Consider the following 13,683-nt stretch of genomic DNA (forward strand, 5'->3'; position numbering starts at 1 on the left):
TCTAAAGGAGCCTTTGGCCCACTTAGCCTCCCATTTCTGCGTGCCCTCCACCCTTATCCATGCGACGTGTCTCCCAAGAAGTTTCAAGGACGTCCGATGTAAGCAGAGGCCAGATGCTCTTTCGACTGGAGCTTGTTGCGTCCCTCCTTCCCTCCCTCGCCTCTTTCCCACAGAAGCAGCCTCCGTGTCGTCCCCCCTTCCATGCAACAAGAATCCCGTTTGTCCTGGGAAGCGCTAACGTCGAGAACGCTGTGCTCCTTTGCAGGTGGTGGCCCGTCTGTCCGGGCTGGCGGTCCGAGGGGAAGGCCTCACTCTGGAAGAGATCGGATTCCGAGGGAGAGGACGGAGAAGAGGACTCGCCTAGTTGGGAGCTGCAGGTGAGAAACACGTAAACGCACACGGAAAAGAAACCCCACAACCGCGTGAGCAGCAGGGTTAGCGCGAAAGGTCACAGCGGTCTGGAGAGACTAAACAAAAGAGTGCAAAGAGACTAAACAACGCGCGCCCTTGAGATCCGTCCAGCCGACCCTGGAAACCGGTGCAGTTTCCCTTCCCTCTCTTGACCAGAGCAGAAAACAGGCGCGTCGTTTGTAGGGCCTGTAGTGCAGCGCTTTCCCAAGGCTGGGGCTGCATACGTCTTTTTGAGAAGGAAGGGAACTCCAGGCTGAGGTAACTTGCTAGTCGATATCACTTCTTAGCGCGGGGCAGCATGTGACCATATAATTTCATAGGCGCCCTTTCAAGAAAAGGAGGAAGAAAGGTGAAGTAAAAGAGAGGCAGGCCGAGTCACGTTCTCCCCTCACCCTGCAGAAATCAAAGGGGTCTGTAAAGCTCGACTGAGATGTGATAATCTTTAGCACTGCTTCCTGTTTCATTGAAGTATAGTCGAATTTAAAAAGAATAACCCTCAGCAGAGACCTGGGTGTTCTCCCCACTCTTCCATCTTTGGCCCAAAGGAATTTCTTGCCTCTAGGCAGTTTCTAAAGGCCTTTGGCTGATGTTTGGGAGTGGAGTAGGTCAAAGGGGTTTCTCAAAGGGATTGACAACATTTTAAAAATCAGGCAGGTAAGGGAGTTTATGCAGTATTTTCCCCCCTGGTTGAAATGGAAATGAAACTAGCCATTCAATTAGCTGCTAAGGCCTCTCCCTTTGAAACAGAAGATATCCAAACCAAATTATACTGTTTTACCCTTTCTCAGCTTCGTGTGCAACTTTAAAGCATCAATTTCAGTACCAACAACTTGTTACATATCTGAAATAAACCCAGATTTCCCTTCGTTGTATGTAAGAAGTGCAGTTGAAGACTGTGACCCACAACTCAGATAAGACAATGAAAGACGATTCAGCCCAAGTATAGTCCTAGGACTGCAGTTTAACTGGGCTGGCATGAACGGTTTGGCTTCCCACCTCGCAATTACGTACTTATAATGCTGCTTCATGTTCTTATACTGCAGGAAGACCGTTCACATCTGGTGGAGGAGGGTTTTTTGAATGCGTTGACAAGGATGAGCAGACACATGCTCACTGGATAGGCTTAGGTTAAGGCAAGCATAAAGGGAGAAATCTCAGATATAAATTGAGTCAGCAACTGGCACCCCCACAATGGCCATAGAGCAAGCTATGATTTCATAAAATTCCAGCCAATACTAAAAATGCTGCTCATCCTTACCAGCCTAACAAATTTTAATTTGTCATCACTTAGAAAGTGGTTTGGTCCATAACGTGCAGTTCTTTTCTTTCCCGTTTACCTTTTGCATTAACCCAGAGCTTGTGTGTACGGGCTGCAGACCTCTCTGGCCCACAGTTATATTGATACTTCTCAATTAAACAAATGTGATGTACTCATGGACAAGACAGCAGCCATGAAGGTTGCTGCACTAAGCCGTACCTCCTTTATCTGCTGACCTTTATGTAGCTTCAAGTCTACCATTAAGCAGTGGTTAGAGGTGATTCACTTAAGGCAAGAAGAAAGGTCAATAGGGTTGACTTTGCCCTAGTGTTACCAAGAAGCGAATGAAGACCACAAAAACAATCTACCGTTTGTCTTAAACTCCTGAGAAGGTTGGGTTGTTGTTTATGTATGGATTCATAGGAAGGATATATCCAGGGAAGAGATTCAGGCCTGTTTTCACATTCTCTGGTGACTGAGAAATTTAAGCATTCGATTCCATCCTGTCCATCAATCTAAAATAAACAGAATGAGAAACAACAAGCTCATTATGGATTTATAAAAGTCCATAGTTGAAAAGCTGCCCCCCCCCAAAAAAATGTATTCCAGCCAGCTACGTTTTATGTCTTAAAGTAAGCGTTTTCAAGATCTCTTTCTATTAGAAGACCATTTCTGGAAGACAATTTTGGCCTGTAATTGCATAGGAAGCCATTATCCTATAATGCACACTTTTTTGTAAGCGCGAGAATGTTCTTCAGAAAGGTGCTATTACGATTTGGTGGCATCACAGACAGGGTGCTGTTTTTTCCATTGTCTTGGGCCAGGCCATTCTTTATGCCACACATTGCTTTACAGCTCTTACATCATCCCTCATTGTGTTTTAAATAAATATTTAGGTACAGAAATGCTGGAAGGGTTCAATATCATACCATATCAGTCCTGTGCATGTCTGTTTGGAAAAATTTCCTACTGATCTGAATGAGGCGAACAATCTCAAGGACATGTGTGCAGGGCTGCAACCTTAGTATGAGACAGAAAGACGACAACCTCTCAGCCAGGAAGGGTCCTAAGGATAGGAATGGGGTGTAAAATGCAGTAAGTAAATATATTTAGTTCATCCTTCTGCCCAAGTTGGGCATAAACAGTTTTAAAGTGTTAATATACTGGGGTTTGACAACAGAAGTAATGTCTAAATAGTGAATATCATTAAAGCTGCAAACATGAACACACTCTCTAGTGAGGAAACCCCACTGGACACAGTAGAAGTTACTTCTGAGTAAGCATCCATAAGATATACTGAAGGCAGCCCTGTTTAGGGAAGTTTTTCATGACTGATGTTTTAATGTATTTTTAATCTTTTGTTGAAAGCTGCCCAGGGTAGCTGGGGAAAACCAGCCAGATGGGCGGGGTATAAATAATAAATTATTATTACTATTATTATTATTATAATACTAGAATCATAGAACTGTAGAGTTGAAAGGGTCCACAAGGGTCATCTAGTCCAGCCCCCTGCAATACATGAATCTTTTGCCCAACGTGGGGCTCGAACCCACAACCCTGAGCTTAAGAGTCTCATGCTGTTCTGAGTGAGCTACCCAAGCTGGCAGTATATGAGCTATTTTGTCTGTGTTTGTACTCATTGAGTCTGCATATATACCTGCAAATAGGAATGGATGTGAGTCTTTCTGCTGCTGTGGAGTGAGCTCCACTACTCCAACATATCCTTCAAATGACACACACAAGGCCTCAAAATCAAATGACGATTGCCTTTTTTCCCCTTTGCCCTTTCCCCCTTTCAGTGCTTCACTCTCTTTGGTGTACCAACCCACCTTCCTTCATTTCTCCCCACCCCCTTGTGGTTTTTATCTGACAGACTGTCCATCATTTTATTTCCTTAGTTTTTGAAAACCATAACATGCTTTTGGGTTTTTCTAAAGCTTGAAAAAACTGTTCAAGAAAGCAAGTTGGCTGGGGAGACTTTGAAGCTTTGTGACTGGTCGTCAGAGTTCTGTACATTCGAAGAACAAGATTCTCTTGATTTTGAGCTGGGTGGGTTGGGTGTCTCCCAAATGTAATTAAGTGTCCTTCTACAGCAGATACTCTGTTTCAAATATGCATATCAGGGACAGATACAATGCTGTCATCATTGCCCACGAATCTTTGCATCCCAATTTGTCACAGCCCTCCTCAACCACCCATATCTTGTTCAGTTCCTATTTCTTTAGTCCAAATAATTCCTATAGGTCAGACCTAAATCATACTCTTGTTATAGGTAGGAGTTCACTAGCAATCACCTTAAAACAATCTCCATCTAGAGAGTAAAGTTTTCCCACATTGCACTGTTGTGCCCTATGTCTCACATGGAAACACATAGGCATTCATAAATTACTATTTATTATTCTTTAAATTATGGGAATTGATTGGGAGGTCATTTTGCTCTTTGGTCATTTTCAGCATCTTTGCATCCCTACTGAATAGTTAACAAAACAACTATGCATTTCTGCCTTCCCGCCCCACTCCACCAATTTCAGAAAAACCCAAAGAGTAGTAAATTTGGGGGCTGTTAAATTGCAAGTTGGCTACCTCACTTACATCCCCCCTCATCCAGTGCCGGATTTACGTATAAGCTAAACAAGCTATAGCTTAGGGCCCCACTCTCTTGCCCCCCCCCAAAAGGAAAAAAAAAACTGGATGTACATTTCCAAAATATAAGATAAAAAAACAAATAAAATAAAATTTGCATACAGCATCAGTGGCAAATGGCTTTAGATACCTAGAGCATATATTCAGCACAAAAAACAGTGACAATTTGTCGTTGACAAAGGACAGCTGGACATATAAAGGGCCCCATTACCTTCAGTAGCTTAGGGCCTCATCAAACCTAAATCCGGCCCTGCCCTCATCATATAAAAGCTAATTATTTTTGGTGTTTGTATGTGTGCATATTACAAATATATTTGTTGTCTATACAAAAGTGTAATTTGACAGGTTTGCAACTGCCTGTCACACAGGGACCTCCCCCTGTATCAAGAGCAAAAACTGTTGCTCTCTATGTAGAGGTCACTGCATAGGTTAGGAAGGAAGTTCTAGACCCCCTCCATTTTGTTATAGCAGAATCGTGACCTGGGAGGAGTCAGAGAGGAGCTCAGGCTCCTTCCAGTAACTAATACTGCCTCCTTAGGGAAGCCCAATTGCCACTTTGTAAACGGTGGGTCTCCGTTTCCGAGCCGGTGATTCCCATCATATGGAACGTCATGCTATTCTGCTGACTCACTTGGGGAAGAGGGACGAACAAAGCTTTCTGCAAAATGAGATGAAACAACAACGACAACAAAAATGATATTTAGCTATCGCTAGCGGCATCCAACGGTTGCCAGCATTGAAAGAGGGTCTTCTGTTTCTGTTATTACTGCAAATCATCATGTTTTAAATACCACATCTATTCTAGGGCCAGTACTGCGGAGGCCACTTATTGGTTTCAACTAATGGTCACAGATATAAGACATCTTTAAATGCAAATTTTTGCTGCAGGTAGCTTAATACCTGGCTACAGAGGGTTGGAAAATGGGCTGAGCAGATCCTAGACAAGAGACTGCAGGTCTACAAAGAAATCTTACGTTGGCTTTTGATTTTACATTTTTATATGGAGACCAGAGCCCTGCTTGAGAAAGAAGAGACCTAGGGCCTCTTGTGTAAATGTAACCTAGAGTAGAAGAGGAAATTATACAACATATTAATTAAAGGAAACAATAGGCTTGTTCCAATCCGGATAGACAGATAGACAGACATATACACAGCTTGTTGATTAAATAAATATTGTTGAGATCATTTCAGTAACTTGTTTCAACTTCAGCCTCTCAAAGTTGGCTAATGCAAGGCACTCCAAAGATTGTCTTTGTAATTACTTTGAGTGAACAGTCATAAAATAGAAATTTCAGTTATATATTTTAGGGTCACTGCCCTTGCATTTTGGAAGCCTTGTTTATATATTTAATTTCATATTAATATTCCATATTATTGCTCTAAAATGGCCATCAGATTTCTGTGCCGTCAGAAAAACTTTAAGGGTCACGTTGATCTGTATCCACATTTCCACACACGGCAATAATTATGCAACATCATTAGAAACTGTTGCACCCCCCATTTTCCAGATATCTGGCGAATGAGATTTCCTTTTGCTTTTTGACTTAAATTTACGTTCCAGCTTTTCACTTCATCCAGAGCTTCACAGTGTTTCGGTAGTTTTGAAGAACTCGTCGTTCTCTTCATTATTTCTGTTTCAACCAATGTGGAGAGAGAAACTTTCTCCCATGAAGAGGCATAATCCCTTTCCACACGCAAGTCATACTTTGCTGCTGGTCTCTTTGTGTACTTGAGACTGGCACGGCAATGGATGTAGAAGGCCTTTCTCAAGACACAGAAGGGAAAAACAATTGGTGAGCATGCTCTCTCTTTTCTTGAGGTTAAAAAAGCACACCACAAGTTTCTTATCTGAACAGCAGGACCAAGTAGAATCATAGAATCACAGAGTTGGAAGAGACCACAAGGGCCATCGTAGTTACAGGATTGTGGTGAGACGAGGGAAATTGCCTAGATTCTGCAACACGAAAAAAACATGTGACCATATATGTGGTGGTGGTGACAGGTTTTACACTGCTTAGAGCTTTCTTTTTTCAGGAGTTTAATTACGCAAAAGTGTGGGAGTGCGCTTTGTCTGTATTTGTGTTGTTCCTTTGCACAACAAGGATCCCCCCCAAGCCGAAATTAGTTGCATCTCTTTAAGCACAATCATCCTGCTCCCATATCCTGCTTAAAGGCAAATCCAGGTATGAGGAGTTCTACTTAATCTGCTCAAAAAGTGTATACCCAGTTTTATTCCTTTGGGGTAGGCTGCAGCTCAGCAATCTGATACTCTAACTCCATGCCTGCTCTCAGTACACAGTCCTGGGGCCGTTGGATAAAAGAATGTTACATTTTAAACAACCCTCTTGCTATGGGAACTTTTTGATAGTCATTCGGAGCATGAGTCTGGTTATGACATAGCATAGAAAGCTAAACAACAAGAGCATAGAAGTTTGTTTTTATCCTATAGAAAGGAAATGTCCTTTGAAGCATTAGGTGTATGATCCTTCATTCAATAGTACTGAGAGCCCCTATTGAAGTGATTGCGTCATCTGGGGAAGCAATGGAAAATGAGACCAATTAAGCAGCCAACCTGTTATTTCCCCACAACACCCAGAACATGTCAGCATTGTTAATTTCGGAGAAATATCTTGGGCACCGAACAAAAAGTGCAAATACCAACATGCTTTATTGGCATGCTAAAATTATCACCTGTGGTGTCAGTCCTGTTGCCTTCTGACTGTGCCTTTAAATCCTTACAACATTGCTGCTGTCTCCCCTTCCTTTAAACAATGTACTGACGTCAGCTAACGTCTATCTATGCAACAGTATAGACAAATAAGATGAAAGTTCCGTGACCAAACTTGTGATAGAGTAACAAATTATTCCAGGCTATTGTAGCTTGAGACCTGGTGCCGATGTTGGACCAGGAAAATGCCCGTCATTGTGCTTAATGTGTATATGGAAGAAAGACTTGTATATTGCAAGGACTCCTGGGGGTGCAGCACGTCTTAGTGTGGTCTGTGCGCACAAGATGAACTCCTTGTGAGGGCCAGGGCAGCCCAGTGTCAGGATGGAAGGAAGCTTTTGCCTACAACACAAGTATCAAGAGCAGTGCTTTACTGTTCCACACTACACTTGGGGACATGGTTTTAATGGAGCTAAAGCTTCTCCCTACCCCCATATTGTCTCATATTGGAGTAGGAAATTGGGAGGATTTGCGCCGGAACACAAAATATTTAGGGAAAGACTCCTGCTTCCTTGTGAGGGCCATTGTTTTGATAACACAGTCATCATAGCCAAGAAGAACTGAGTTCATAAACCATAGAGTTGGAAGGGATCCTTATGGCCATCTAGTCCAGCTCCTGCAATGCAGGAATCTCAACTGGATCACACATGACAAGTGGCCACCCAACATCCACTTAAAAACCTCCAAGGAAGGAGAGCCCACCACCTTTTGTGGCAGTCGGCTCCACTGCCAAACAACTGCATAGCTTCATCCTCTGTTGTGTTTGAGTAGAATGCGATTGAACTTTGGGAACTGCCTTTCAAACAGATACAGATATGTAGATAACATGATGTGTGATAACAATACTCTTGTATTGTCAACCTTCAGAGGTGGCCCTATCGCAAGGGAAAATGAGGCAGCCACCTCCAAGACAGTAAGACAGCAGAATGGGTGGTAGATTGCTCAAGCACACGGGACACAATCTGTCAGGGAAGTTCTCTCATGCAAGTGCCTCTGAAGGGAATAGGAGCTGGGCAAATTCTGCATGGTTGCTGTTCATCTCATTGATGCCTGCACAAGGCAACTTCCTTCTTCACTGTGCCCTGTATTAAACAGTGGCTTCTTGGATCAGCCTTAGGTGTTGTAGTGTGGGAGCCTGCCCTTAAAAATATAGCTTGGGTCAAAACAGGGAGCAAATACCGTATATTATTATTATTATTATTATTATTATTATTATTATTTTATTTATTACCCGCTTAGGTCCTGAGGCAGGTAACGACATTACAGCACAACATTAAAAAAAAATATTAAAAAGAGATAAAAGCAACTTACAGTTAGAAAAGCAAAATTGGGCCTAAAAATATGATGGTTAAACACATGTTCCTTGCCTGGATTGCTGCCCAAAATTGCTACCCGTCATGATGAAGTAACATACACAGATATACATATGCACATGTGTATAATATAATATACAGATAAATTATTTATAGACAAAAGTGTAGCACTCAGAATAAAGCTGCTCATTTGTACCTGCAGGTATATTTATTTGAATTCAGTTTATTTATTGCAAAAATGTTTCCAAGTTCCCCTCTTTACTAGCATCAATATTTAGATATGAAGGACCAAACTTTTATACTAGACGTCATGTCATCCTAGTTTTCAGCTCAAGCAAATCTGCAGAAACTAAGACCAGCACATAGCACAATCAACCTATATGCAAAACATATACAACTTGGTATGCTTCTTTTTGTTTTATTTTCATTCTCCTGAAAAAGGGGAAGCAAGCTATATGTACTATCCAACAAAAGAAACTCTTTGGGCTCTTTTAAAATGCTGACATTAAAACCATTTTCTTTTCTCATTAACAATTTTCCCAATTTGATAGCATGCATTCACTTTCCGTTGGAAAAAAGGTACAGAGAAAGAGAAATGAACAAAAGTAAAATCAAGACGCAAAAACAAAAACAAAAAACCACAAAAACATTCACTGGGCAAGGAGAGAGAGAGAGAGAGAGAGAGAGAGAGAGAGAGAGAGAGAGAAGGAATAAGAATCGAAATGTTGGCTGAATACATAAGATTTGCTTACCTATTGTAAATGCACATAATGGACAAAATTCACCAGAAATGCCCCTCTGTTTTCCTTTCTTACTTTTTAATTATCTCTCTCTCTCTCCATACAAAATTCACACATTAGTTTTCTGTTATTCTCAAGGGCAAGATTATATAACTATTTCTCTATCAGCCCAATTACAACGCATCTACCATTCATAAATATATGTTATAATAATCTAATCTGGATAATAAGGGAGAGCTGCTAATGGGTCACAGCTATACAGTAAGTGACTAGACTTTGAAACTTTATGAAACAGGAGGCTAAACTTGATCGAGCAACCACTTCTGTGATTCAAGCCTCAATGAAAGAGACAAGAACTGTACGAGGAGCCTTTGCATTACAAACAGGGATACCATATGACATCACTGCAGTGGCAGGGATTTTAGAATGATTGTTTCCTTAATCCAGGAAAGGTTTCCATATGTAAAAGCAGGCTCCTGGCTAAAGGTTTCACAGATATTTGTTAGATGTGTGCTGTACATGCAAACAGGTGCTGGGCGGAGGGAATGCTTGTTTGTTGGGTTGTTTTTTAAAAAAACACAACTCAGCATCCCGGCCTGTGACATGATAATAATAATAATAATAATAATAATAATAATAATAATAATAATAATTTTATTATTTATACTCTGGGTGGCTCCCAATAGAGGACTAAAAACAGAATAAAACTTCAAACATTAAAAAGTCCCATAACAGCTAAGTAGATTCATGCTCTCACATCCCTCAGTAGATGGTTGTTCAGTTCCAATAGTGACAGTATGTGTTGGAGGAGTGAAGAGGCATTTTCCCCAAACCATGCTGCTCTCCTACTGTAGAAAATAGGGACGGGACTGATTGCACCAACCATAGCTTGTTAGGGGACAAGGAGTAGAAGCATCTTCATGTTCTAGCCATGAGCCGATATCCAAGAGAGAGTGAGTTAAACATAGCTAACTAGCAACATAGCAACATAGATTGTGGTCATAGTCTCTCTCTCCCCGCCCCCCTTATTTTATTTATATTTTATACATTTATTTACATTTTATACATTCTTTTTTATTTTGACGAAGTAATAATCACAAATAAATAAGAATAAAAATGTGCACCCCACCACCAAGACTATTCCATTGTAACTATCCAGCCTCTCAAAATTTCAACACCTCTCGCGATGGCTTGACCTCTTTCCATTCTAACAGTACAAATTCTACAAACACCCTCCATATCTCCTCAAAATCATTCCTCCTGAATATTCCCCGTCTTACCTTAATGGCACATGTTAATTTATCATGAATTTACCATTTCGTATTCTGGTCATGGTCATATTTTTGCCACATTTTATCTATGTTTATCATAATGGTCATAATTGTGTTAAAATCAGGCCTATTTAAAGTATACCTAATAATAATAATAATGGCGCATCAATTTTGCTTAACGCCATGCAAAATAACCCAGAGTGACAGGTCTCTTTCAGAATAGTTTACACAGAACACAACACAACACAACACAACACAACACAACACAACACAGAAATAGAAGTGGGCACAAAATTAAGCAAATTCAGGTACATATATGCCTACAGGAACGTGGTTATGAAAAACATAATTCTCTCTGGTAGGTTTAAAAATGGGGGTGCTGGAGGAATATATGTACATTATTGTTTCAGCTCCCTGGAGTACGAAGAAAAATTATGGTGATCTCCTAAATAGGCAACTTTGAATTTTGAACATATTCAGTATTATTTTGTGGGAAGGCCCTAATATATACGTTTAGTGAGGCAGCTAGCCAATGGAACTATTTCATTTCATGAGACATATGTATTTTAAAAAGTTAATGAATGATATATATATTAAAACATATTTGCATAATACTAAAATCTCATTGCAGATGCAATTGGGGGATACTAAAGATAGGGCCTACTTTTTGTTAATATAGAATAATTCACAATAATATATATATATATAAATACACACACACACACACACACACACACACACACAATTAAAGCATATATTATTAGAAGGCATGTCTATCTTTAATCTTTTGTTTTACTTGAGCGGGGAATTTGGAATATAAGATATTGACTTTTATCTCTATACATTTATTTCTAAAATTTCTTTGCTGCCCCTTCAATATAAATAGCCCCAGGACAGCTAAAATAGGACACTAGAACCAAAAGGCTTAAAATGAACAGGTTCAAACCTCATCATCATTTACACACACACACACACACACACACACACACACACACAATTGTATTGGATTTCAGTTGTGCACTGTCCGCTTCAGCTACTTTTGCTTTATTGCTGGAATGATACTGAGGAATCAGTATAAAAGGAGAGAAGTCTGCTAATTTGGAGCAGTCTTTCATTTTAGCCGCACAGATGAATCAAAGGTGAAAATCTTGATAAGAGATTAACACTGCAGTTGATTAATGTTGATTAATGCTGCAATCCTCTGCATTTCCATTCGGAAGTTAGTCCAATTGTATTCCATGGGATACTCTCTCAGGAAAGCATGCGAAGGACTGGAGCCTGGCAGTGCAACCCTGTGCACATTTACTTGTGAGCAAGTCCCTCTGCATTCAGTGGGACTTACTCCCAGGTAAGTGTGTGTAAGATTGAAGCCTAAATAATTTAAGGCTTGCTTATGAATATCTTAGTTACCAGTATGCCAATAGCACATACAAATCAGCAGCCATATACGCTTACAGAACCATGACATCTGAGCTGAGCTTAACCATGTTTATTCAGAGCTATTGACTTCCATTCTTTGGGATTTTGGAGGGGGGATTACTTCCTAATAAATGCCCCTGTGATGGCAGCCTATGGCAGTGGGCCAGAGAGCCATACAGTAGGTATATATTATTATTGTTATTATTATTAGAATATATATACCTCCCTATACCCAGAGGTCTCAGGGCAGTTCGCAGAATAAAATCAAAATATAAAACCACAAAATACATAATCAAAATACAAGTAACAACCCAATAATCCTCCCACTAAGAAAGACTCTACCACATTTTAAAAGGGCATAGGATATATACAATAGCATATTTTGCATCTTTTACAGCATCTTTTACTGTAGGCCACCATGCCACCTCACAAACAGATCTGGAAGGTCCCGTCCTGTTTCACAGTTGATTTGCCATGTGGCATGGAGTGTCAAGATGGCCTTGGAAATGTGGAAGAAGTGGTGTGGTTCTTTGGATCTCAGCCCTTACAGTCTTTCTTGTTCCTTTTACCCCTCGTACATCAAGAGACTTATTTTAATTTTTTGGCCATATGCTATTATACAGTTGTAGTGATGGGAGATGAAAGCTTATATTTAGTTGCCTTCCAAGGAACTTTTGTTAATGGGTGGCTATATAAATGCAAATAAATAAAGACTTGCTCATTCTTACCTCCAAATTAGCTTGGTGGCACTGGCTACTATATTCTTAAGGGACTTCTCTTCCACTATATCCTATTGCAAACTTAGTTTCAGCTGAGAAAGTGTCTATGTACATGATTTCTCTTGAGCAAAAGAGCAAGAGGGCCTAGAGACATGCTAAGTGGTTGTGTCTCCCTCCTGCTGTGACATTCCCTTCTTCACGAGGTTCTCTAAAGCAAAAGATCGCCCAGACCCTTGTTCTGAGGGCAGGCAAAAAATGAATTGTTAGTGACAGGTAAATATTAATCTTATTAGTTTTTTTAATGTTATTTAATTTCAACATATGTTATTACCTTTTCTTCTTGCAACATAGCTGAATGATATAGATTTAATTAGCAATCTTTTCTGCTTATACCATTATAACCTATCCTCATCCCTTCTAGGAAAGGCGGCTTATGCTATGATATAAATATTTTTACGGAGCAGGACGGTTACATGCTCAGGAAACTAACAAAACAATTATTCTGTGGCTTAACCAATATTTAGGCTCACGAGACCCAAACACTGTATTATTTGAACAACATCAGCCCTCTCATTTTAAAAAATGCCAAATAGAATTAATGTTCATTATATACATACACCGGTATTATGTACGTAGCTATCTACTGATATTCAGAAAATTTCAAGATTTCTCAGGGCTAGAGACAAGCATCAGACTGAGACCACCAAGCTAGGTAATTCTTTTAGCTACTCTGCAGCAGGAAAAAGAAAGCAAACTTCTTTGTGCCTGGCCTCCCCTTGGCAGTGTATCTGAACCCCGGTGAGTTCCAGAAGGGACTTGCTCCACAGTTGAGAAGGCAGCTTCACGGAGCCGAACTGTTGAGAGAACCTAATGAGTTGTTTTTAAGTTTATTTATATGCCACTTTCCCATCCATAATGCCCCCAAAGGAGCTCACAAGAGCAGCAAAACGCAAACATCAATATTACCGTACAGCAAAGATATTTAAAATGTGGCGATATGTTAACAAAGCAGAATAGGCAACATGCAAATTTCTGAAACTGGCCTGGAACCACCCTTCTGTGTCAAGCCACCTACACGTTACTTGTATCTGTGATTCCCACTGTGATTCTGGTGATAGCCACTGCTGCTGCCCTCTTACAAAATAGTATTTAAGCCCTGTCTCAATATCTGAATTGTCTCC

At 40.4% G+C, this 13,683-nt stretch overlaps 1 long non-coding RNA gene across 2 annotated transcripts in view; it reads left to right on the forward strand.

The window, feature by feature from the left end:
* The first annotated feature begins 278 nt into the window (after window positions 1–278).
* Window positions 279–13,683, forward strand: part of LOC310757791 — a 78,514-nt gene continuing 65,109 nt past the window's right edge. For both annotated transcript variants that reach the window (XR_014545475.1, XR_014545476.1), the window contains exon 1: window positions 279–377. This is a non-coding gene — a long non-coding RNA (uncharacterized lncRNA). The remainder of the gene's footprint in view (window positions 378–13,683) is intronic.

This window comes from Podarcis filfolensis (genome assembly GCF_964270895.1).
Source record: "Podarcis filfolensis genome assembly, chromosome: 1".
NCBI lineage: Eukaryota > Metazoa > Chordata > Lepidosauria > Squamata > Lacertidae > Podarcis > Podarcis filfolensis.